Consider the following 23,526-nt stretch of genomic DNA (forward strand, 5'->3'; position numbering starts at 1 on the left):
CAATGTTATGTGGCAGAAGAAGGTCATCGAAATAGGGGAGCCTCGTCATGCCCGAGATATGAGTTCACATATGTTGCTCACCATATCCCACAAAACCACCTTCTTCATTAGGCACGAGAGCATCTATCTGAGCATGAACCTCGGCACCAGTCATCATCCACGGTACAGGGTTTGTCACTTTGACACTTTTTGTAAAGTTCTTGATGTCTTGTCTGAATGGATGGTCAAGAGGTAGGAATTGACGATGTATGTCGAACGATGAATACTTGCCACCCTTCTACAACCAAATGAACCTCACACCTTCCTTGCATATTGGGCATGGGAACTTCCCCTGAACACACCAGGCGTAGAATATCCCATACGCTAGGAAGTCATGCAGGGAGTAGTGGTACCAAACGTGCATTTTGAAGGTTGTCTTTGTAGCTCGATCGTATGTCCATACCCCTCCGTCCCAAGCACGGACCAATTCATCAAACACGGGCTCCATGAACACACCCATATTACTCCCTGGGTGTCCAGGAATTATCAACGACAAGAATACATTATGTCGTTGAAAGGAGACACCGGGGGGGAGATTAAGGGGGATAACGAAGACGGGCCAACATGTGTATGGGGCAGCCATCATTCCATAAGGATTGAATACATCTGTTGCCAGCGCGACACGTACATTACGAGCCTCATCTACTTTGTCACGATGTTTGTCATTAAAGCGGATCCAAGCTTCACCATCGGATGGATGTACCATCTTGTCTGGATTGTATCATTTGCCATTTTTGTGCCATGTCATCTGTTTCGCGGATTCCTCGGTCATGTATAGCCATTGGATCCTTGGTAGGAACGGAAGGTACCGTAGGATTTTCACGGGGATCGTAAGTTGCCTCTTCTGGCCATCATCAGAGTCTACCTCCAGGTACCTGGAGGATTTACACTTTGGATAGAACTTTGCATGCTCGTGTTCTTTCCTAAATAGGACGCACCCCTTCGGACAAGCATGTATCTACTCATACGGCATCTTAAGTGCACGAATGAGTTTCTGTGACTCGTACATGCTCTTTGGCAGAATGGGGCCCTTCGGAAGCAGGGTGCTAATCACGGCCAACATCTTATCGAAGCCAGGTCGACTCAAGTTTAACTCGGACTTCAACCCCATTAAGCGTCCAATGGCATCCAGTTGAGACACCATTGACCGATCGTGAAGGGGTTTCTGTGCCGAGTACATCATGTCGTAGAACGCCTGTGTGGCTGCCTCCATCTCCTCCTTCTCACGTCCCTCATCGAACTATCCATGGTGAAAGTCATCTAACATGTCTGCTACCCCAGCATCAGCATCAAAAGCCTCCACCCGTGGTTTCACCACCTCCTCTCTCATACGATGGGCTTCACCATATTGGATCCACCGGGTGTAGTCCGGCGTGAATCCAATCTTCACAAGATGTTTACCCATATCTACCTTGTTTACCCTTCTCCTATTTCCACATTTGCTGCAGAGACACAAAACTAGGCAATGTCCTTTAGCAGCCTTACCAAATGCACTGTTCAAGAAAGCATCGGTCTTGTTCATCCATTCCGTGGTGTAATCACTCTGACTTCTCCAGCCCGTGTACATCCACTGATGGTCATCCATTCTCTAACATATGTATCAGCGAGTAATGTAACCATCAATTGCATCTACATGGTGTTCCTACTGTCTAATAGGTGAGGATAGGTCCTAATCCCACCCGCGGATGCGTAGATAAGGTTAGTTTCCATGCTCTACTCCGGTTCAAGACAGAATTTTGGCAGCACCTCCCCGCTGTTCTCCAAATACACGTCCTGCCAAAGAAGAGTGCGTATCAGGAGAACAACAGGGAGGTGATGCCGAAACTCTGTCTCGGACCAGAGCAGACCATGGAAACTAACCCATCTACGCATCTGCGGGCTGTCCAAAAAACGTGGACAATCCGAAACAGATACGATCATAGATATGCAAAGATCTGCATACCTCCAACCGTATCTCTTTAAAACGGGAGATGCCTAACTGGGTTACGCGATCTACGACCATGATACGGAAAGAGGGGTTATACCTAGGGTGGCGGCGGAGTCAGGCTTGCGGGGCCGTGGCGGGTCGGTGCAGTGGCGAGGTGACGCGGTGCAGGCAGGCCGACATGGCGATGGGAACTCGGACTCGGCTCCGACGGGCTCTTCTCTACAAAAATGGAACAAAATACTGTCATTTAAAAAAAATTCGGCAGAACCTCCCCTGCACGGTGAGGTTTCCAAAACCTGCAAAAAACAGCGGCACGATGGACGACAAGCACATATGACTCAAGAGAAGCCATGTAGTTTGGATATCAATCCATGCAGAATAATATATCCAAGTAGTACCACTACTTCTACTACTACTTCCACTATTGCTACTACTACTACCACTAGTTCTACTACTACTACTACCACTATTGCTACAACTACTACCACTACTTCTACTACTACTACCACTACTTCTACTACTACTACTACCACTAGTTGACTACTACTACCACTACTTCTAATACTACTACTACCACTAGCACTACTAGTATAACTAATACTACTACAACTATCACTACCACGACAACAAGAGAGATGACATACCTGACAGGCGTCGGGGGTAGGGGCGGGCGGCGTCGGGGTCGGGTCGGGGTTGTCGAAGTCGGGAACGAGGTCGGGCACAAGCGGCGTCAGGGTGGGCGGTCCACGGGGCGCGGCCGGGGGCGGGGCCGACGCGGCCGGGGGTAGGGCGCGGCCGAGGGCAGGGCCGGCGCGGCCGGGGACAGGGCCGGCCAGGGGCAGGGCGCGGGCAGCGCGGGCCGGCCAGGGGAAGGGCGCCGGAAGCACGGGCGGCCGGTTGCTCGGGCGGCGCGGGCGGGCGGTGGCGACGCGGGTGAGCGGGCAGGGGCGCATGCGTGTCTACGGGGTGCGTGGCCGGCCCAGGGGTAAAATCCTCCCTTTGCCGAGTGCCCCCGATCTGGCACTCGGCAAAGGTTTTTTTTTAAAAAAATATTTTCTTTGCCGAGTGTCCCAGATCTGGCACTCGGCAAAGAATTTTTTTTTGAAAAATACTTTGCCGGGTGTCCCTGACACGGCGCTCGGCAGCGATTTTTTTTCTTCAAAATGTCTTTGCCGAGTGCCCCTGTGAAGGCACTCGGCAAAGAGGAATTTTTTTTAAAAAAATTCAAAACCTTCTTTGCCGAGTGCCTTCACAGGGGCACTCGGCAAAGACCCCCTTTGCCGAGTGCCACGCCCCAGCACTCGACAAAGATTTTTTTTTGTTTTGGCCTCCAAATTTTTTGTGCTACTCTTTTAAGGTACCAGGAACTCCTAGTTAGAATTTGGGGATTTTTTTTGGCTTTTTGATATATTTAGTTACTTTATTTCGTTTACTTGATTTTTTTCGAAAAATATAAAATTGAACTGCACGTGGTACGAATAATGGAATTTAATGATTCAAAAAATGATAGTCATGTTACTGAGTGTAGTGTGAGGCCGTATCTAGGAACGGACCCAAAATTTCGAACATCTTGTTCACGAAACATGACCGCGAACTTGCGTGCGAAGTGTTTTTAAATTTTATAAAAAGGAAACAAAGTCCAAAAATCATGAAACTTGTTGAGATGTCGTGATATCGTATGTGGAGGCTATGGTAAAAATTTGAGAAGGTTTGGTGCACATTGTCACGTACAATGCTTACAAACCAGGACATCTCCACATGTGATATCAGATATCACATGTGGAGATGTCCTGGTTTGTAAGCATCGTACGTGTCACATGTGGAGATGTCCTGGTTTGTAAGCATCGTACGTGACAACGTGCACCAAACCTTCTCAAATTTTTACCATAGCCTCCACATACGATATCACGACATCTCAACAAGTTTCATGATTTCGGACTTCTTTTCCTTTTTATAGAATTTAAAAACACTTCGCACGCAAGTTCGCGGTCATGTTTCGTCAACAAGATGTTCGAAATTTCAGGTCCGTTCCTGGATACGGCCTCACACTACACTCAGTAACATGACTATCATTTTTTGAATCATTAAATTCCATTATTCGTACCACGTGCAGTGCAATTTTATATTTTTCGAAAAAATTCAAGTAAACGAAATAAAGTAACTAAATATATCAAAAAGCCACAAAAGAATCCCCAAATTCTAACTAGGAGTTCCTGGTATCTTAAAAGGGCTGCACAAAAAATTTGGAGGCCAAAACAAAAATAAATCTTTGCCGAGTGCCCATTTCGAAAAAAAAATTCTTTGCCGAGCGCCGTGTCAGGGACACTCGGCAAAGTATTTTTCAAAAAAAAAATCTTTGCCGAGTGCCAGATTTGGAAAACTCGGCAAAGAAATTCCGAGAAAAAATTTAAATCTTTGCCGAGTGCCAGATATGGGACACTCGGCAAAGAAATTCCAAAAAAAAAATTAAATCTTTGCCGAGTGCCTAACAGCAGGCACTCGGCAAAGAAGCACATGGCTGAACACCATTACGCGGGGCAGCCGATGCCGAGTGCCGCGCTTTTGCCAAGAGTCTCGCACTCGGCAAATAAGTCCTTTGCCGAGTGCCCTTTTTTACCGAGTGCCCGGCACTCGTCTTTGCCGAGTGTGACACTCGGCAAAGAAAGTCTTTGCCGAGTGCCCGATTTTTGACACTTGGTAAAGACTCTATTTCTAGTAGTGCATCATCTTGTATCTCCGCAGGTAGTCCCCGTTTAGCTTTGAAAGGCCATGTGCCCTCCATTGGTTGTTTCCGGTGGCTAACTAATGAGTATTGGTCACTCTCGACTGAATTTTCTGTCGTCACCGGCTGGTCATGAATCTGAATCTATGTGATCGATCTGCACTGCACCTACGATTACGAGCCCGCGCAAGAAAACTAGAATAGTTCGGCTCGTCGGCTGGACTGACCTAACCGCGTGTCATGTCATAGTGTCAGCGCAGCGTGACAATATAATACACTTGGCACCCTAATGTTCATTTGTTAACGCAACCCGTCGGTGTCCTCACTGGCATGGTATCTGCACCCGAAGCAGTCGATTTTTTATTTATTTTAACACTGTTTGAAAACTATTTTTAAATCTAATACCATCGGGTTTTTTTTAAACTAACATTTTTGGCCGTGTCTATTGCCCTGGCGCGGCCAAATGCCTATACCGCGCCATGCATGGTGACGCGGCAGAGGACTGACGTGGCGACAACCGGATTCGCTGACCACTGACAGGACAGGGTCTGCCGCGCCACCGCCGTGCCATGATCCGTGGCGCGGCAGCGCCGGTACCCCTACCGCATGCATGCCTGCACGCACCTGCACACACGGCAATGCAAAGTCCAATCAAACCCAGCTCTCTTCCCTTCCCTTCAAATCATGGCAGTGCATAGCTCCATTCCCTTCTACGCCCTTCCCTTCCGCCCTTGTTTAGTTCACCCCAAAATCCAAAAAGTTGCTACAGTACCTGTCACATCGAATGTTTGCGGCCCGTGCATGGAGCATTAAATGTAGACGAAAAGAAAAACTAATTGCACAGTTTGGTGGGAAATTGCGAGACGAACGTTTTAAGCCTAATTAGTCAATGTTTGGACACTATTTGTCAAATAAAAACGAAGGTGCTACAGTAGCCCCAAAATCCAAATTTCGCGAACTAAGGCCTTGTTTAGATTACCCCAAAATTCCAAGTTTTTTCACTCTCTCTCCATCACATCAATTTTTAGCCACTTGCATGGAGCATTAAATGTAGGTAAAAAAAAAACTAATTGCACAGTTTAGTTGGAAATCACGAGATGAATCTTTTGAACTTAGTTGGTCCACGATTGGACAATATTTACCAAATAAGACGAAAGTGCTACTATTCATCGGGTTGAAATTTTTCTCAATCTAAACAAGGCCTAAACAAGGCCTCCCTTTAAATCATGGCAGTGCAACGTCAAATCTCAGTGCACTCGTCATATACAATTGAACACCTTAGCTTGCACACGGTCGTCCATACATGTGCCATAGAACATGACGTCTGATGTGATGCCAGAGCAATGAATAGCAATGAACACGGTCAGCTTTCTCAGAATTCTTTAATAGCAATGAATAATGCAAACAGTTTTATTTGAATAATACTTTGGTGGCATCAGCAAAGAGTGAAATAAGTAATAATGTGCTCGTTATTAGGCCTTCAACTAACATTAAGGTTGTGTCTACATTGATAATAATGTGCTTGTTATTGGGCCTACCGCGGTACATTGAAATAGTGCACTGCGGCGAGCCGTGGACATTGATTTTATATCAATTATTTATTTTTATATTCTATTCTAATCAACTTCAAAACTACACATGGTCAGACAGAAATAGTGTAGCCAAACGGATAGACTTGTTGGTTGGACATTGATTTCTTTTTTGCCACATATAAATCTGGATTCGAATATTGGAATACGAATGCAAAACAAATAAAAGTTGAATTCATATGGTAGCATCCGGATATCTAATAAAAAATTAAAAGAATATAAATAAATAACTATTTCAATCAAATATAAAACATTCATAAGGAAACTAATACAAAAGTATGGATGCAAAAATATTAGTCAACAGCAAAAAAAACAATAATGAATCAATATATTTAAAATTTAAGAAAAAATAATAAAATAAGGAATCGATATACGAAAACTTTATAACAACAAATATAAACTAAATCAAGTCAACATTGAAATAAAATTAGTATCTATATCTCAATATTAAATTTTATAGCACTAGTCATTAATCATATGTCATCATACTTTCTAAATAGTTTCATCATATTCATTATCGTTGGATATTTTGGATTTCTTTAATATGAAACTAAAATTGGATAGAGAGAGAGAAGTTATGTGGAATAAATCGGGACATATCCATTTCAGCATCTATATTCTATACCAAAAATATATGCGAAATATACATATATCCAAATTTAAGATTTGTCAAATATAAATTTAATTGCTACTATTGTAGGGGCGGCTCTATCACCAGCCGCCTCTACAAATAACCCACATATAAAGCAAACTGTAGCACCTTCTTCCTCCTTGGGTTACTCACTCCAACCCGTGAAATAAAGGTGTGGAGGCCTTGGGCACCTCCCAACAATTGCTGGGCGGCTGGTACTACAGCCGCCCCTACAAATCGATTTGTAGGGGCGGCCTGAGAACCGCCCCTACAAATACATGATTTGTAGAGACGGTTTGGTAGGGGCGGCTGGCCAAACCGTCCCTATAAAGAGTTAGGAGCCGTCCCTAAAAACATTTTTGTAGTAGTGGTCGCCGATGGAAGAAGGGAAGCGCGCTGCCTAGGGAGAGGGAAGAGATCAAGGGATTAACTCCAGCCGCACTGGCTCTTGCAGTAGAGAGACATGAGACAAGATAAGCTTGAGTGGTGACATGAGATCGATAAGAAGATACGGCTTGTGAACCTGGGGCCTTGTTTAGATTGTGAATAATTTCAACTCGATGAATAGTAGCACTTTCGTCTTATTTGGTAAATATTGTTCAATCGTGGACCAACTAAGCTCAAAAGATTCATCTCGTGATTTCGAACTAAACTGTGCAATTAGTTATTTTTTTTATCTATATTTAATGCTCCATGCAAGCGGCTAAAAATTGATGTGATGGAGAGAGAGTGAAAAAACTTGGAATTTGGAGGGTAACTAAACAAGGCCTGGGGTTATGAGCGGATGCGAATACATGGAGTTAGCTTGTTTGGATAAAATTTTTTGGATCTGTGCATCTGGTTTACAAACAGCAACTCAACCGTAGACACAACATTAATGTTAGTTGAAGGCCTAATAACGAGCACATTATTACTTATTTCACTCTTTGCTGATGCCACCAAAGTATTATTCAAATAAAACTGTTTGCATTATTCATTGCTATTAAAGAATTCTGAGAAAGCTGACCGTGTTCATTGCTATTCATTGCTCTTGCATCACATCAGGCGTCATGTTCTATGGCACATGTATGGACGACCGTGTGCAAGCTGAGGTGTTCAATTGAATATGACGAGTGCACTGAGATTTGACGTTGCATTCCATGATTTGAAGGGAAGGGCGCAGAAGAGAAGGGAGCTATGCACTGGCATGATTTGAAGGGAAGGGAAAGAGGTGGGTTTGGAGCTGGTTTTGATTTGACTTTGCATTGCCGTGTGTGTAGATGCGTGCAGGCATGCATGCGGCAGGGGTACCAGCGCTGTCACGCCACGATCAGTGGCGCGGCAGGCCTGTCCCGTCAGTGGTCAGCGAATCCGGTCGCCGCCACGTCAGCCCTCTACCGCGCCACCAGACATTTGGCCGCGCCAGGGCAATAGGCGCGGCCAAAAGTGTTAGTTTAAAAAAAAACACCAAAGATGTTAGATTTAAAATTAGTGTTCAAAAAGTGTTAAAATTAAAAAAAATTCAAGCAGTCACATGTGAAGCTACCAGCCATTCGAGCCAGGTGCAGGCTAGTGTAGAGCACCATGGCATCTACCAGCTGGTCCATCCAGACATGCAGATGGCGATCAAACTGTTAACTTCCAGCTTGCAATATATACTAACACATCAACATTGGCGCGGTGAACCCATCTATAGCTTTAATTTCGTGTTAGACCCGAGTTAGAGGTGCAGAGAATGTGGCCTAGCTTTGTTAATTCTCATGGGTAAACACATTGGGGCTCACAATGGAAGGAAGCGCGTCGTTGTTTCCTAGCTACTGAGGCTCCAAAGAGGAATCTGTACCCATACAATACGAGGAGCCATCTCCAGCGTTGTATTGTAGCGTACTAAAAACCCCATTACCATTGTCATTCATTACAGTTACAAGAGGCATGCGAGCCAGACACTGCCAAGTTGCATTGTTGGTCTGTTTATCCAAGGCTCTGCTGTGGAAAATCCAAGGCTCTGCCAAGTCCTCAAATCCATCGAAGCTGTCACGCACTTTCCTGCCCACCTTGCAGTGTTATTACCACAACCTACTCCAGTCACCACCTTCCCTGAATCATCAACATTACCTTCCTAGCTCATACACCCAACCCAACACAAGCCACCAAGCAGCTACTGCAATTCTTGCAGGCAACAACCTCACATCGGAACCTAAATCCATCTCGCTACTCCTGATTTCTTCACTCACTGGCGTACCTCAATCCAGCAGTAATATGAGGTGGGCTAGGTCGACGATGTCCATGCCGATGCCTGTCTAACCAGTAACCAATAGATCCTGTTCCACGACCAAGAACGAACAACAGTGGCACCGCCTCACCGCTTCTGGCCATTGCTCAGCTCGTCAACCTCTGGTTCGTTCCTTAACCGTTACGTTTCTGCAGCTGCTTATGCGTAGCTAGATCTGCACATATAGTGCCCACTGTGATGTAGTAGTTACGTTTCTGCAGCTGCTTATGCATAGCTAGATCTGCGCATATAGTTGCCACTGTCATGTAGTTGTATGAATGAACGAGAAGTTAGTAGTTGTGCGGCGATGTCTGCAATAATAGATGGCAGATGATTGAATGTTTGATGCATAAAATTAAAATGCCATGTTGAAATTAATATCTGTTCTCATTTTGTTACAGCAAAAACCGAAGTTCTCAATCATGACCGGTGTCCTAGATGCTTTGGCGTCCTACATCCAAAACATGCTCATGCAGATGGCGGCAGACGAGGTGCATATGTTGCTTGGAGTGTCCGGTGAGATTGATAACATGGACATCAAGCTTCGGGATATGAAGAACATCCTTGCTAATGCTGATAGGAGGAACATCACAGACCAAAGTGTCCAAACATGGGGGATAGAGCTAAGGAATGCTATGTATGATGCCACTGACATCCTCGACCTGTGCCAGCTCAAGGCCATGGATCGAGGCCAAAGGCATGATGCCGGATGCTTCAACCCGTTGCTCTTCTGCATACGGAATCCCCTACATGCCCACGACATTGGAAGCCGCATCAAGAACCTTAACAAGAAGCTAGATGACTTCAAGTCACGTGGTGCATCATTCAACTTCATGAACCTTGGTACTTATGAGGACCGTGGAAGAAACGTGGTATCCTATCCTTCTGGTACCCGTGAGACATCAGGGGGGCTTCACGAATCTGGTTTGGTTGGTGAGAAGATCGAAGAGGACACAACAAATCTAGTAGAGATGCTAACAAAGACGTATCCAACTGACGACGACAAATCCAACAAAATAATCATTTTCTCCATTGTGGAAATTGGTGGGATTGGTAAAACCACCCTTGCTCAAAATAAAACATGAGTTCACGAAGAAAATATGGTTGAGTGTCAACCATGACTTCAACAATACTGAAATGTTAAGGAGAGTTATTATCGAAGCTGGTGGAAACCACCATGCTTGTGGAAATTCGAAGGTGGCACTGGAACAGACTCTAATAGAAGCTTTGAAGGGACACAAAACCTTATTAATAATGGATGATGTCTGGGACTACAATATATGGGAAGGTGTGCTTAGAACTCCCTTTGTCAATGCCATGCTAGCTCAAGGTAGCCGTGTGCTGGTCACCACAAGGCATGACATAGTGGCACGTCAGATGAAAGCTGAGGAGCCCTACCATCGTATTGACAAACTTGAGCTTGAAGATGCATGGTTGCTGCTAAAGAAGCAGGTACAAGTTAATCCATAGATTAATTACTTTTCTTTAATTATGCATTTTTTTCTAGCTGCATCACTTTAGTTTTGCTTCTATCTTAGTAGTGGGAACTAGATTTCCTGTCCGGGCAACAACTTCTATTTTTCTTATTTGTTTCAACATCTAGTTCTACGGTGGTGACCTTCGAAATATATTATAAAGAAACAAAATGACATACTTCCATATGTTAGTATTGTAACATCCTGCATATGCAGTCATGCAGACTCCACATAGGGCAGGTATTCACAATTTTTTTGTTAAAGCAATTAAAATTTGGACATTGTATTACACTTCCTCATTTTTTAAAAGAACTTGAGATCTGTAGGTTCGATTGGATTTGTCATGGGCGGTAGCGTAGGCAATTCCACATGGCCAATTAGCAACTACATATAATTCACAAACTAAGGCAACCATAATAAGTCTGTTTAGCACTATGCTTTTTAGAGTAAAATAAAAAAACAGTTTTCAAACTTATTATGTATGATGTCATCTGGGTCCCTAGACTCTCAAAATGCATGCACTGTGAGGTTAGCGAAATTGTCTTTGGATGTAATGTAAGTCCCAAGCTCTTATAATGCTACTTTCATGCCCCCCACACTTGTACTAGAATATCATAAGGACAGACTTGTCACGTGCTATCATCCAGTTCTAAATGGGCCCTAACACACTGTACATCCTTATGTGGCAGGCCACAATTGATCCATTTGTGGTTCGGTATTGACCAGTAGTCCAACGCGAGGGTATGTATGTCACACATATTGGGCTGCTGCACAATATCGGAGCGAGAAGAGAGAAACAAAGAGAGAGAGAGAGAGAGGGAGGGAGGGAGGGGGAACCGAGACGGTGGGCCAAAGGCCAACATATATGTGTGGTTCCCATGGGAAGGATCCACTTGTAGAGATATTATGAGACATATAGAGAGCATTTGGTTGGGAGATAAGGTGGGGTGGGATGGTCTTGTCTCTGGTTTGTGGGATGCGACAACCCTATTTCTTTTCTGGTTGAGGAGGGATGGGATCAACCCGTTTTCTGTTTGGTCTTAGACAGAAAAAGTGGGATCCGCTACTGACATGTGGGGCCCATTTGGCAGTTTTTATTCTTTCTTTTTCTTCCTCCTCTCCTACACCTCCTCCTGGTCAGATCAGCCACGCCCCACGCCTGCTGCTTCATGCAGCCCCCAAGCTCGCACGCAGTGGCTCTTCAGAGGTTGCACGACGGTGGCCTCCCAAGCTCGCGCGCGGCGACGGCCCCTCAAGGTCACGCGTGGCAGTGGCCCCCCGAGCTTGCGCTACGGTGGCCCCCGGCGCTCCTCTTCTTGGTCGACTGCCCCTACGTGCACCTCCTCTCCTTTTCTTCCTAGCCAGCAAGCGGGCTCGTCCCACCTTGGGTGACCCCCGTCCATCAAATATCTGGGGACTGGGCAACCCGCGTCTCACGGGAATATTCCCAAGTGGGATGTCCTCGCCCCTTGTAGCCTCCCAAACAAACACCACTCATCCTGGAGCCATCTTGTCTCGTCCCTGCTTGTCCTTGCATCCAAACACATGGATACTGTTCCACCATGGCATGCCATGTTGAGGAATGGAAAAGGTCTAGGTCGGTTTGGATGTGGATGGCATCGTGTTACATATTCTAAGGCTAGAAATAATATTTTGATGAGTAAACTCCATGGTTGGTCCTCCAACTTGTGAGTTGTGTCATCCCGGTTGCCAAACATAAAAAGTATGTCATTCCGGTCTTTAAACTTTGTTTGGGCCTCATATTCGTGCAGAGAAAAGACTCGCTTGCTTGAAAATAAAATATTAGCGGGGGTTATATACAAAATCACCCAGATACATAAATTGGACAAATATTAACAAATTTCATGAGGGACTATTTTTTAAAAAATATCTTCTTCCACATTAGAAATGCTACATGAGTTCATCTCGCTGACAATGCCGCCACTGCTGCCGGGGAGCGCAAGAGCGTGAGCCATGGCCGCGGCTGCACAAGCGAGCTGCCGCCACCGCTGCACAAGCACGAATGTGAGCAACCGTTGTGGCCGCGTAGCCGCTGTGGCTGCGCAGCCGTACGGAACTGGGGTACTAAATAGTTTAAGGATCTAAATGTGCAATTTTATATTTAGTGATATGACAGAAGACACGGTAGTTTAGGTGCCATGGGTGTAATTTACTCTATAAAAATATATTATTCTCCACTGTACCAACTATCATATGACTGGAAGTATACGTGAGAAGGCATCGCATATGAAATTGTCTACAACAACATTTTTAATATTGATTTTTCAACGTGAACCGAGTGGAAGCGTGCTATAGCAAAGAACCCACATATACCAACGCAAAACTCTTTGTACTAAACTGGATGTGCCTATTGGGTGAAATTTAATGAAGAGTGGGCCCAGAAACTACCAATAGAACTAGTACCACTTAGAATATTAATAGACTATTGCTGCTTTCAACTGTTTATTTGTATAGTCATGCACTGGGAGATTACATGCTGTCACTTGTAATTGAAATAAATATTTTGTAATATTTTTGCTTGGCCATACCTTAATGCGCCCCTTGTAATGAATATTTTTCCATATTTATTGAGTTATGTGTTTCTTGAGCACTGTAGCTTTATTATACAGAATTTATATTGATTGGTAGTGAATCATTCCAGTGGGCTCAGAATTGACGTAGTGGCAGCTACAATGCACACAATGTTGTATTAGCTGAATAATAGTGCTGATTTTGCTAAAGATTAGGAAAGGCCGTACTTCCAAAGGTGATAGGAGCAAAGAAGTAGAAATTCATCATGAACATTGCTAGTGAATATTTTGTTGGTATTGTCTCCGAAGCAACATTCATGCCTTTTTTCTTTCTTTTTACTTAGTTGCACATGCATAAAGTATAATATAAACAAGGCTGACCAAAAATTATGTGCTAGAGACCGCATAGGTTTCTTTCTTGATGTGTTTTGCATTGACAGGATATCACGACACTGCACAATAAATTATTGTTTGTCTAATTAGCCTAAAATTCTTGCAGGTTGTTACAGACGTAAATGATGAGCGCCAGGTTGAAATACTAAAGGATATTGGAATGAGACTTGTTGAAAAATGTGATGGTTTGCCTGTTGGGGTCAAAGTAATGGGAGGTCTCCTGCGTCAGAAAAGGATAAGACGAACCGACTGGCAAAATGTCTTAGATGATTCTCTATGGTCAGTATCACAAATGCCTAAAGAGCTAAATTATGCAGTATATCTTAGCTATGAAGATCTGCAGCCTTGTTTGAAGCCTTGCTTTTTGCACTATTCCCTCCTTCCGAGGGGCACATTGTTTTTTGTTCATGACATTGTTGGCATGTGGATTAGTGAAGGATTTGTTCATGGAACTTCACGTGACCTAGAAGAAATAGGAAGGGAATACTGTGATCAGTTAATACAGCGGAACCTTATTGAGCCAAATATAAGATATGTTGATCAGAGGGTTTGCAACATGCATGATGTTGTTCGGTCATTTGCTCATAGCGTGTTCAGAGATGAAGCACTCATAGCTCACAAGAGTACAATTGGTATTGACAAACTTAAATCACAAAAGTTTTTTCGATTATCTCTCAAAAGCAAAGGATCAGAACAACATGATTTGGAGTGGTGTTCTCTCCAAACACAGACATCACTGAGAACACTAATTTTAGTTGGTAATATAAAGATTAAGCCAGGTGATTCGTTTGTTTCTCTTTCAAGTCTTCGAACACTACATTTGGACAGTGTAAATATTGATGCAATAGCCGAATCTTTGTATCAGCTGAAACATTTGAGGTATTTGTCAATACAAAACTGTAATACATCCAAGTTACCAGAAGACATAGGCAAGTTGAAATTCTTGCAGTACATTAGCCTTTCTGGATGTCAGAGTTTGGCTAATCTTCCTAGTAGCATTGGATTGCTACAAGACTTGAGGTTTCTCAGACTTGACCAGAAAAATGTAAGTGTTATACCAAGGGAATTTAGTGGCCTAACTTCTTTGAGGAAATTATATCGATTTCCAGCCCACATGGACTGTGATCACTGTAGTTTGGAGGAACTAGGGCCTCTCTCCCAGCTGATGGAACTTAGGATCAGTTTCTTGGAGAATGTAGCTTCTTCCTCAATGGCTATGAAGGCCAAACTTGGTGAAAAGAATCGCCTAAGATATCTGTCACTGAATTGCACCAGTAGGTTTGGAGATGATGGCACGTTGGAAGGGATCTCAGAGAAAGAGAAGAGACAAATCGAGGAGGTATTTGATGAGCTCTGCCCTCCGCGTGGCTTAGAATACCTTACAATCAAAGGGTATTTTGGTGAGCGGCTCCCAGGTTGGATGATGACGAAAGCAGTTACGCCCCTTCAGAGCTTGAGGATTCTAATGATGGAGGACTTGTCCTGCTGCACAGAGCTTCCTAGTAGCTTGAGTCAGCTCCCCTGCTTGGAGCATCTGCAGATTGTCCGTGCCCAGGCAATCAAGTGTGTTGGGCCTGAATTCCTACAACCAAACAATCAGGTAGGTGTTGCATTTCCTAGATTGCAGAAGCTGTACTTTGAGGGAATGGTGGAATGTGAGGAATGGGTGTGGGAGGAACAAGTGAAAGCCATGCCACTCTTGGAGGAGTTTACACTCAAAATGTGCAAGTTGAGGCGTGTGCCACCTGGGCTTGCCTTCCACGCAAAGGCTTTGAAGGAATTATACATATATGATGTCCGGCATCTAAGCTCTTTGGAGAACTTTGCTTCTGTTGTCCACCTCCAGGTGTTCAGAAACACTCACCAGCAGAGGATCAGTAATCTACCGAAACTGCAGAACCTCGTCATCGTCGAGTGCCCAAAGATGAAGGTATTGGAGGGCATGCATTCACTACAGAGACTTACTTTGGAGGATTATGTCGTGGAAACAGTCCCTAAGTATCTGCAGGATGTGAACCCAAGGTATTTGCAGCTAGATTGTTCCTTATCGCTGCTCACTGCCATAGCAGCAGGGAAATCTGGTCCTGAGTGGCACAAGTTCAGCCATATCCAGCAAGTCAAAGCCTATGCAGATGATGCAGACAGTCCAAGGAAGTGGTATGTGCTCTACAGAAGAGATCCTTTCCGCTTTGAGACAAATATCAGTCGCTCTGCAATTGCTCAAGGTGCTTCATCCGATATACTTTTATTTCCAGATACCGTGTTTGGCTTGGTCTGTTTTCTTGGTTCCCTCGTCTCAATTCCAATCTCTGTAACTTGTGCAGCACGCAGCCGCCGGACGTGGTTTCCTTACAATAAAATATGTCCGATTGAAGAAGAGTGGCTGGTAGAACGACGCACAAATGCGGACAAACGTCTGCCCCTCTGCCTACGCTTCCGGTAAATTTGGCTGCACAAGATAACTGCTTGCCTCCATCCTGACAATATCTCCTACTATTTCATTAATTTCTTCTTGGAGTAGTATAACATATTGGGGCTATCCCCCCTGCGAGATGTTTACCATTTCATGCCGTGTAACGTATTTTATCAACATGTGCAGCTGCAACGCCTATCGTCACTTCAGTCGCTGGCTTGATGAAGCCTGCCTGCACTGCCGTGAAGCCAACGGCATCGCTTCCCCATCAGATCAGTGGACCGAAGCAGCAGTGTATCCTGCATGTACACAGATTGTTCTGACCAGGCAGGATGACACGTCAGGAGCTTAGTCTGAGTATATGCAGGTGGCACGCCTATGATCACTTGATTTTCTGGTTGCGTGGAGCGTGCCTGCACTGCAGTGAAGCCACAAGGGTAGCGGCACCTTCGAACCAATGGACTGAAGCACAAGGGTTCGCATGTACTCGTTGCCGGATCAATGGATTGACTGCACCGCAGCAACAAAAGGGTAGACCAAGAGCGTAATGTGAACATGCATTTCGATGCGCAGTACTTGTACAAGCAACGCGTTTGTTCAACGAATCACGCCTGAGAACGGAGACGGATGTACTATTTACATGCCATGCCGCGACAGAGTCATTTGTCACCCTGTGTTGTCAACTGATTGTGCATAAATAACAGGATTTCCTCTGTTCCAGTTGATCTGTCCCGTTTACGTTTTGCTAGACCTGGAGCTGAGCTATTTCAGTTGTGCGGCACAACACTTGCTTCGGTTAAATTCATGGGCTTTAATCTGGACATCTGCTCGCGGCAGAGATTGCAGCTACACACAGCGTCCTGGTAACAGACACCATATAATAATAAATAACAAGAAATGCTGACTCTGTTTTCGTGCACTGTTCTCAGGGTGGTGAGACGCACGACCATACACAACTAGCAACCCTGCTGGTTGATCGAGTGATCTCTGTTCTCTGGTGGCTAAGGTCCAAGGATTGAGTCCGTGTAACCAACGCCAACCAACTCATGGTTGCACCCCTTTCCGCTACGGCAAATAAAATGTGAGCCCTGGCCCCTGACGAAACCGATGTTTTTCGTGAGGCTAGCCACGCAGTACACATCTCCTCATCTGATCCAGGAGGCGCTGACGGAAAGGCCTCTGCCACCATGCATACTCCTACGTCTAGAGTCTATATATATATACACCTACGTACCGAGTGTACAACAAGCACATCGCATGCCGGCACCGAGTGAGCACGGAGCTGCATGCAACAGGGACACTGCCTTGTTCATATAGTGAGAAAGCGATAGTCCCCGTTGCCGCCGACGATCGTACGTCGGCGATGGAGCGCACACAGAAAGAACGAGATAGCGATATCGGGAGGAGGAGAACCTCGATCCCTTGTCTGTTCCGATTCAGAATAGTCTTGTGTTTTACAGAGTTCACAGGGTCACAAGTATATCTGTTTATTTACCCTCTCCTCCCACTGCCCGTGGGCCCAACACAGCTAATACACTAACGACTAAGTAATGGAATTAACAACTTGTAATACGCCTTGTTCATAAAGCCAGCGCCCGCTCTTCTTCACGTCACGTGCTGTGCTGGTAATCCGAGATCCTCTAGTCTTCCGGTCAAGGTGTTTGAAGAACATTTGGTAGCTTGAGGCATCCAACCTCTAATTTGAACCCTAGAGTTTGTACCGAAATCTTCAATTTCAATGCTTTTTCCACAAAATTAGAACACTAGATATTCTAACGCTTTGGAATCATACTTCCTAGCGGTGTTGATGGAGCCTGCTAAACAGGAGGCACTACTACATCCGGCCTTTTAAGAGGCCATTGGAAACCATTTGCTGAGGCGGCTATCCTAGCATGTGTTGACGGAAGTGACAAGTAACATGATTTTTCGTGCGAAACACGTGCGTGTGTGACTGAGAGATCTCAAACTCACGACCACTATACCTCAAAGTCACTTATGTCTATGTAGCAGATACATTTATATTGTATCCACTTTAGTGAATATTGTAATGCATAACTGAGAGCCTAAAAAAGTTTAAATTAAAAAACATTGAATTGGAAAGTTTTCAAAAAAAATTGAGTAGTACAACTTTGGTTTGTGTCGTTTCTCCGTCCAAGGCAATTGAAAAAATTCAAAAAGTATGAATTTCAAAAAATTTGAAAACTAAAACTCAATATTGGTGCACTCAATAGCCTCAAGTCTTACGGTGTTTCATAAAAATATAATCCTACAACTTGAGTATAGCCATGTGCAACCAATCTTGCTTTGTTTCTTACAAGTATGCCATCTTCATTTTGCTTATTTCTAAGCACCTATTTAATACCACCCATACTGTAGTTCCTGGGTCTCTCAACTAGCTTCGAAAACGTAATTGGGGGTGATATTATTCAACTATTCTTGCATAGCATTCACCCAATCCAGATCTCTAAGCGCTTCATCAATATTTATAGGCTAAATGGATGACACAAATGCATAGTACTCACAAAATGACGTAATCCTTGATCTTGTTTGAACACCTTTTGATATGTCACCAACCATTTGATCAATTGGATGATCCTTTGCAATAGCTTTATTGATCTTGGATTCATAGTGATTCATCGTGATATTTTAAAAAGTTTGTTCAGATTCAAAAAATTTGGAGATCGTTTGATTGGATTTTGCCTTTTTCTTCAAAACTTACTCCGGTTGTTCTAAAGAAATCGTCCAGGGTGGTTTCTAAACTAGGCCATGCCAATTTTGAAACTAACGAGTCATGTTTCTAAATTATATAGGCCAAAAGAGTTTCGGCTATGTTTTGGTGGTTCAATTTACAGCCGCCGCTACAAATGCATTTATAGAGCCGGGTGTTGTTCCAAGTCACCTCCACAAATGCCCCTATTTTTAGAGACGGCTCTATTTCCAAATGCCTCTAGATTTTTTAGAGGCGGCACTTGTTTTAGCCGCCTCTATAAATCGATTCGCAGCCGCCTCTAAAAATAAGAGCTGCATAGTAAATTTGATTTTTTTTCAAATGACAACGGATGAAAAAATGACAAGAACAAAAGTTGCAGATCTCGAAAAGTTGTGCAACTTTGTAATTGACATCTTTTTCATTTGAAATCATCTATGCATCAAAAATTACATTTCAATTTCTCACATTCAAAATTCAAATTTTTCAAATGACCTCGGATGGAGAAACCACTAAAACAAAAGTTGTAGATCTAGAAAAGCTATGCCACTTTGTAGTTGATAACTTTTTCATTTGAAATCATATATGCATGGAAAATCTACGATTAAATTTCTCACATTTCAAATTTGAATTTTTCAAACGAGCTCGGATGGAGAAACGACCGAAACAAAAGTTGTAGATCTCGAAATGTTATGTAACTTTGTAGTTGACAACTTTTTTTATTTAAAATCATCAATTATGGAAAATCTAAGTTTAAATTTCTCACATTTGAAATTCAAATATTTCAAACAACCTTGGCTAGAGAAAAGACCAATACCAAAGTTGTAAATCTCGAAAAGTTATGAAACTTTGTAGCTGACAACTTTTCCATTTGAATTAATTTAAGGTTCCAAATACTTATTTGAAAACCGGATTAAAATAACACGAAGGAATATACCAAATGGACACAAATGTGTTGTGGTTGGAATGGTTAGGGGATGAACGCGTGAGGCCGGTGGTCGCAGGTTCGAGCACCGAAGCAATGGAATCGAAAGAATTGGAGGCCCATCCCAACACCGAGGTCAGCTCCGAACCGATGGAATCGGAGAAGCGAGGAGGGAAGATCCACCGACAGTAGTGAGAGGATTGTGATTTCAATCTAGGGGCAAAATGGAAAGTACAGGTCAACTTTTTTACAAAATGGTTAAATGAGAACCAAAACACAGAAATGGCGTTTTAGCAGTGTTTCATAAGGGTAGTGTGGCGAATTCACCATTTTGATGCTATTTGAGCCAAGTCCACTTCTTTTGAGGACAAATATCTTTCTCATTGGGACCTAGATGCGTATTCTTTGGGTAATAGGAGGAGTAAATCAAACCTCAGAAAATCATTATTTTTAGGAAAACACACTGGAACAAGTTATGGGATGGGACCTCCTTGCATGAGTTGGGAGTTTGCTTCTGTTTTTCCGTTGTAGCTAGTCTTCGTGGAAACCCAGCTGCGCTATAGCACATCTTGTATCTCTGCATGCAGTTCTAGTTTGGCTTTGGAAGATCATGTTCTCTCCATTTGTTATTTGGGGTGGCCACTGCACAGTATAATATTTCCTAACTAGTGAGTACTGGTACACGCTCGACGGAATTTTCAGTCACCGGCTGTCCATTGCATTAATCTGAATCCGAATCTGATCGATCCGACTTGCATTGCACCTACCAATGCTAGCGAGAAGTAGAATAATTCTGCTGGACTGACCTACCCGCGTGCCTTGTCCTCGTCCCAGCGCGGTGACAATATTATAATACTCGTGCATTAGCACCCTAATGTTCATTTGTTAAAGCAACCCGATGTCCTTACTGGCATGGTACCTGCACCCGATGCAGTCACACGTGAAGCTTCTAGCCACTCGAGGCAGGTGAAGCCGTGAAGGTTAGTGTAGAGCACCATGGCATCAACCCGGTGCATACATCTAGACAGCCAGATGGGCGATCAAATTATTTTTAATTTAATTCAACTTGCTTTTGTGTTAACTTGGTTTGCTAGCTACTGAGGCTCCAAAGTGGAATTGGTACCAATACGAGGATCCGTCTCTACGCTGTGATTTTATTGTAAACTGAAAATCCCGTCTACCTTTGTTAATTAGCCTCCAGCACCATGCCATGTCCACTGCCAAGCTGCATTGATTTCTTCATCCTCAGTGAGTCTTGGCTTGTCATCTCGTGCGAGGAGAAAGCATCATGCGGTGGCTCCACGCTTCTTCACGCAAATGCATTGGCCAGCGTTTCACGTGGTTTGGCTCAGAGCTACTCTAGCATCCAAGCCTCCGCTGCGGAATTAATAAACTAGGCCGCACGCAAATCGATCGAAGCTGTCATGCATGCACTCTCCTTCCCAGCTTGCAGTCTCAACACGACCTACTCCAATCACCATCTTCTTCCCTGAATCATCAACATTTCCTTCCCAGCTTGTTGAAACGTCGGTTTCTAACAAGGGAGAGAGATGGGCGGAGGCCTTCGTCTAAGGTTGGGGTCTCCGCCTAAGATGGGCGGAGACAGGCCTCCGCCTAAGTCGGGCGGAGGTCCCTGAACGCGGCACGCTCGCTAAACGAGGGATTCAGTAGGCTTTGGCCAAGTGGGAATAAGAGAAAGGGGGCGGAGGCCCTCGGCTTTGGCCGAGGCTCCGGACTCTGGCTTTGGCTTAGGCTGTGCCTGAAGGAGAGAATGAGGATCAAGTACCGACTCACAAGAACTAGGGTTTCATTCATCCATGCACCAGCCCCCCTGTACAGTTACAAGTGTTCCCTATTTATAGGGCTCAACTACCACCTTACAGAGTTTACAACAGTGCCCCTCAACTGCTACGGTACATTCCAGGAATATTCCAGCCCTAGTGTCTAACCTCAGGGGTGTTCTCATCACACCGTCTCGCAATGTCTTCACCTTGGGCCTAAGCCGACGCCCATTGGAGGCCCATCAACTGTCCTCACGTAAGCCTTGCTGACTTGATCGTTCCTTGATGGGCCTCCGCCGCCTTGGAGAACACCTTCGCCATGATCACTGCGCTTGGCCTCTGCTGGGAGAACCTCCGCCGTTTAGGCCTCCGCCGTCTCGGGGAGAACCTCCACCATTGTTCTTGTGCTAGGCCTCCGCCGTCTCGGGGAGAGCCTCCGCCGGCTAGGCCTCCGCCGTCTTGGGAAGAGCCTCCACCGTTTAGGCCTCCGCCGTCTTGGGGGGAGCCTCCGCCGTTTAGGCCTCCGCCGTCTTGGGGAGAGCCTCCGCCGGCTAGGCCTCCGCCGTCTTGGGGAGGGCCTCCGCCGTCTCGGGGAGAACCTCCGCCATTATCCCTCCACCAGGCCTCTTCGAGGGGGAGTCGGCCCATACTCCGTATGGGCTCCCCCAACAGTAGCCCCTCAGTTACTAGGTTATGGACGGTACTACATGACCTAGTAGATGTTTATACAAGAAGAGGCACTGTAGAACTCGAACCTTGGTTGCGAGGATTGCCCTCCGCAACCCATACATGCGCGCCTCACTAAAAACTCCATCCCAAAAACCCCGTGGGAAAAAAGGGCATGGAGAAAAGAGCACGCGCATGACTCTAACCTATACACACACTAATTCCTTAGGCTTTTAGCTCCGGGTGCCTTCATCTTCTAGATTTTTCATCTATGGCCTTTTGCTCCTTCTGCAGCTTCTATAACATGATTCATCGGCTTCGCTCAGTGCTCTGGTCTTCATTCCTAGGACCTCCACAATGCGTAGGTCTTCATCCTTGAGGCCTTTCCCTCTGATGACTTCTTGGCGCGCAGGTGTGTCTCCAAGGCCTGATGTATGGGCCTTCGTCTCCATGTCTTCTCGGTGCAGGGGTCTTCAATCGCCTTCGGGTCTTCCCCTTCTGGTATCACCTCGACGTGCGGGTCTCCGCCTCCGTGGTCTTCCCAGGTCTTCATCTTCGGGGTCTTTGCCTCTAGTACCTTCACGATGCGCATGCCTTTGCTTCCAAAGCCTTCGCAGGTGTTCATCTCCGAGGTCTTCACCTCCGAGTCTGGTATCGTCTTGGTGGAGGTCTTCAACTTCTCTTCATCTCCGATCCTTCTTTGGGTGGAGGTCTTCGACTTTTCTTCTGGCGAAGGTCTTCATCTCCAATCTTTCTTTGGGTGGAGGTCTTCGTCTCCGATCCTTCTTTGGGCGGAGGCCTTCGACATTTCTTCTGGCGGAGGTCTTCATCTCCGATCCTTCTTTGGGCGGAGGCCTTCGACTTTTCTTCTGGCGGAGGTCTTCATCTCCAATCCTTCTTTGGGTGGAGGTCTTCATCTCCGATCCTTCTTTGGGCGGAGGCCTTCGACTTTTCTTCTAGCGGAGGTCTTCAAATAAATATTCGCTCACGAGCGCCAGACAAAAGACCTCATGCTCCTGAGCGGTTGTTCCTCCGGTGCACTCCCCTAGCCCCTCTTGGCTGGCGTTTGTGGCCGAGTTTTTAGCCACGATTGGTGTAGTCGACGTAGTCGTAGTAGTGGAATTGGGTGTTCAGAACCAAGTTTGTCGATGTAGACGTCGACAAAGGTGTTGTAGAACTTGGTGTCGAAGGTGTCGACGGATGTTCTTGGGCCATATTGCAACAGATGTTTGACAGAGGCGATGCTGTTGTACACAATGAAGGTGCCGATGAAGCCCCTCATGCCGTTGCGTTGGCGGAGGCAAGATATCATTGTTTTGCTGAAGGTCCTCCTGCAAAGCTGCTTGGCGAAGGCCCTCCCAAGAAAAAGGTGTTTTGGCGGAGGCGATGTTGGTGAAGTCACCAGAGATGGTGGCGGAGCCCCTCATTCTGAAGGGATTGGCGAAGGCGATGCCGATTGAGACGCCAACGCCGCGT

General features: G+C 45.1%; 1 pseudogene; it reads left to right on the top strand.

The window, feature by feature from the left end:
* The first annotated feature begins 9,581 nt into the window (after positions 1-9,581).
* LOC136479506 (putative disease resistance protein RGA1) lies at positions 9,582-16,323 on the top strand (annotated as a pseudogene).
* Positions 16,324-23,526: the final 7,203 nt, after the last annotated feature.

Source organism: Miscanthus floridulus, chromosome 9, assembly GCF_019320115.1.
Source record: "Miscanthus floridulus cultivar M001 chromosome 9, ASM1932011v1, whole genome shotgun sequence".
Classification (NCBI taxonomy): Eukaryota; Viridiplantae; Streptophyta; class Magnoliopsida; order Poales; family Poaceae; genus Miscanthus; species Miscanthus floridulus.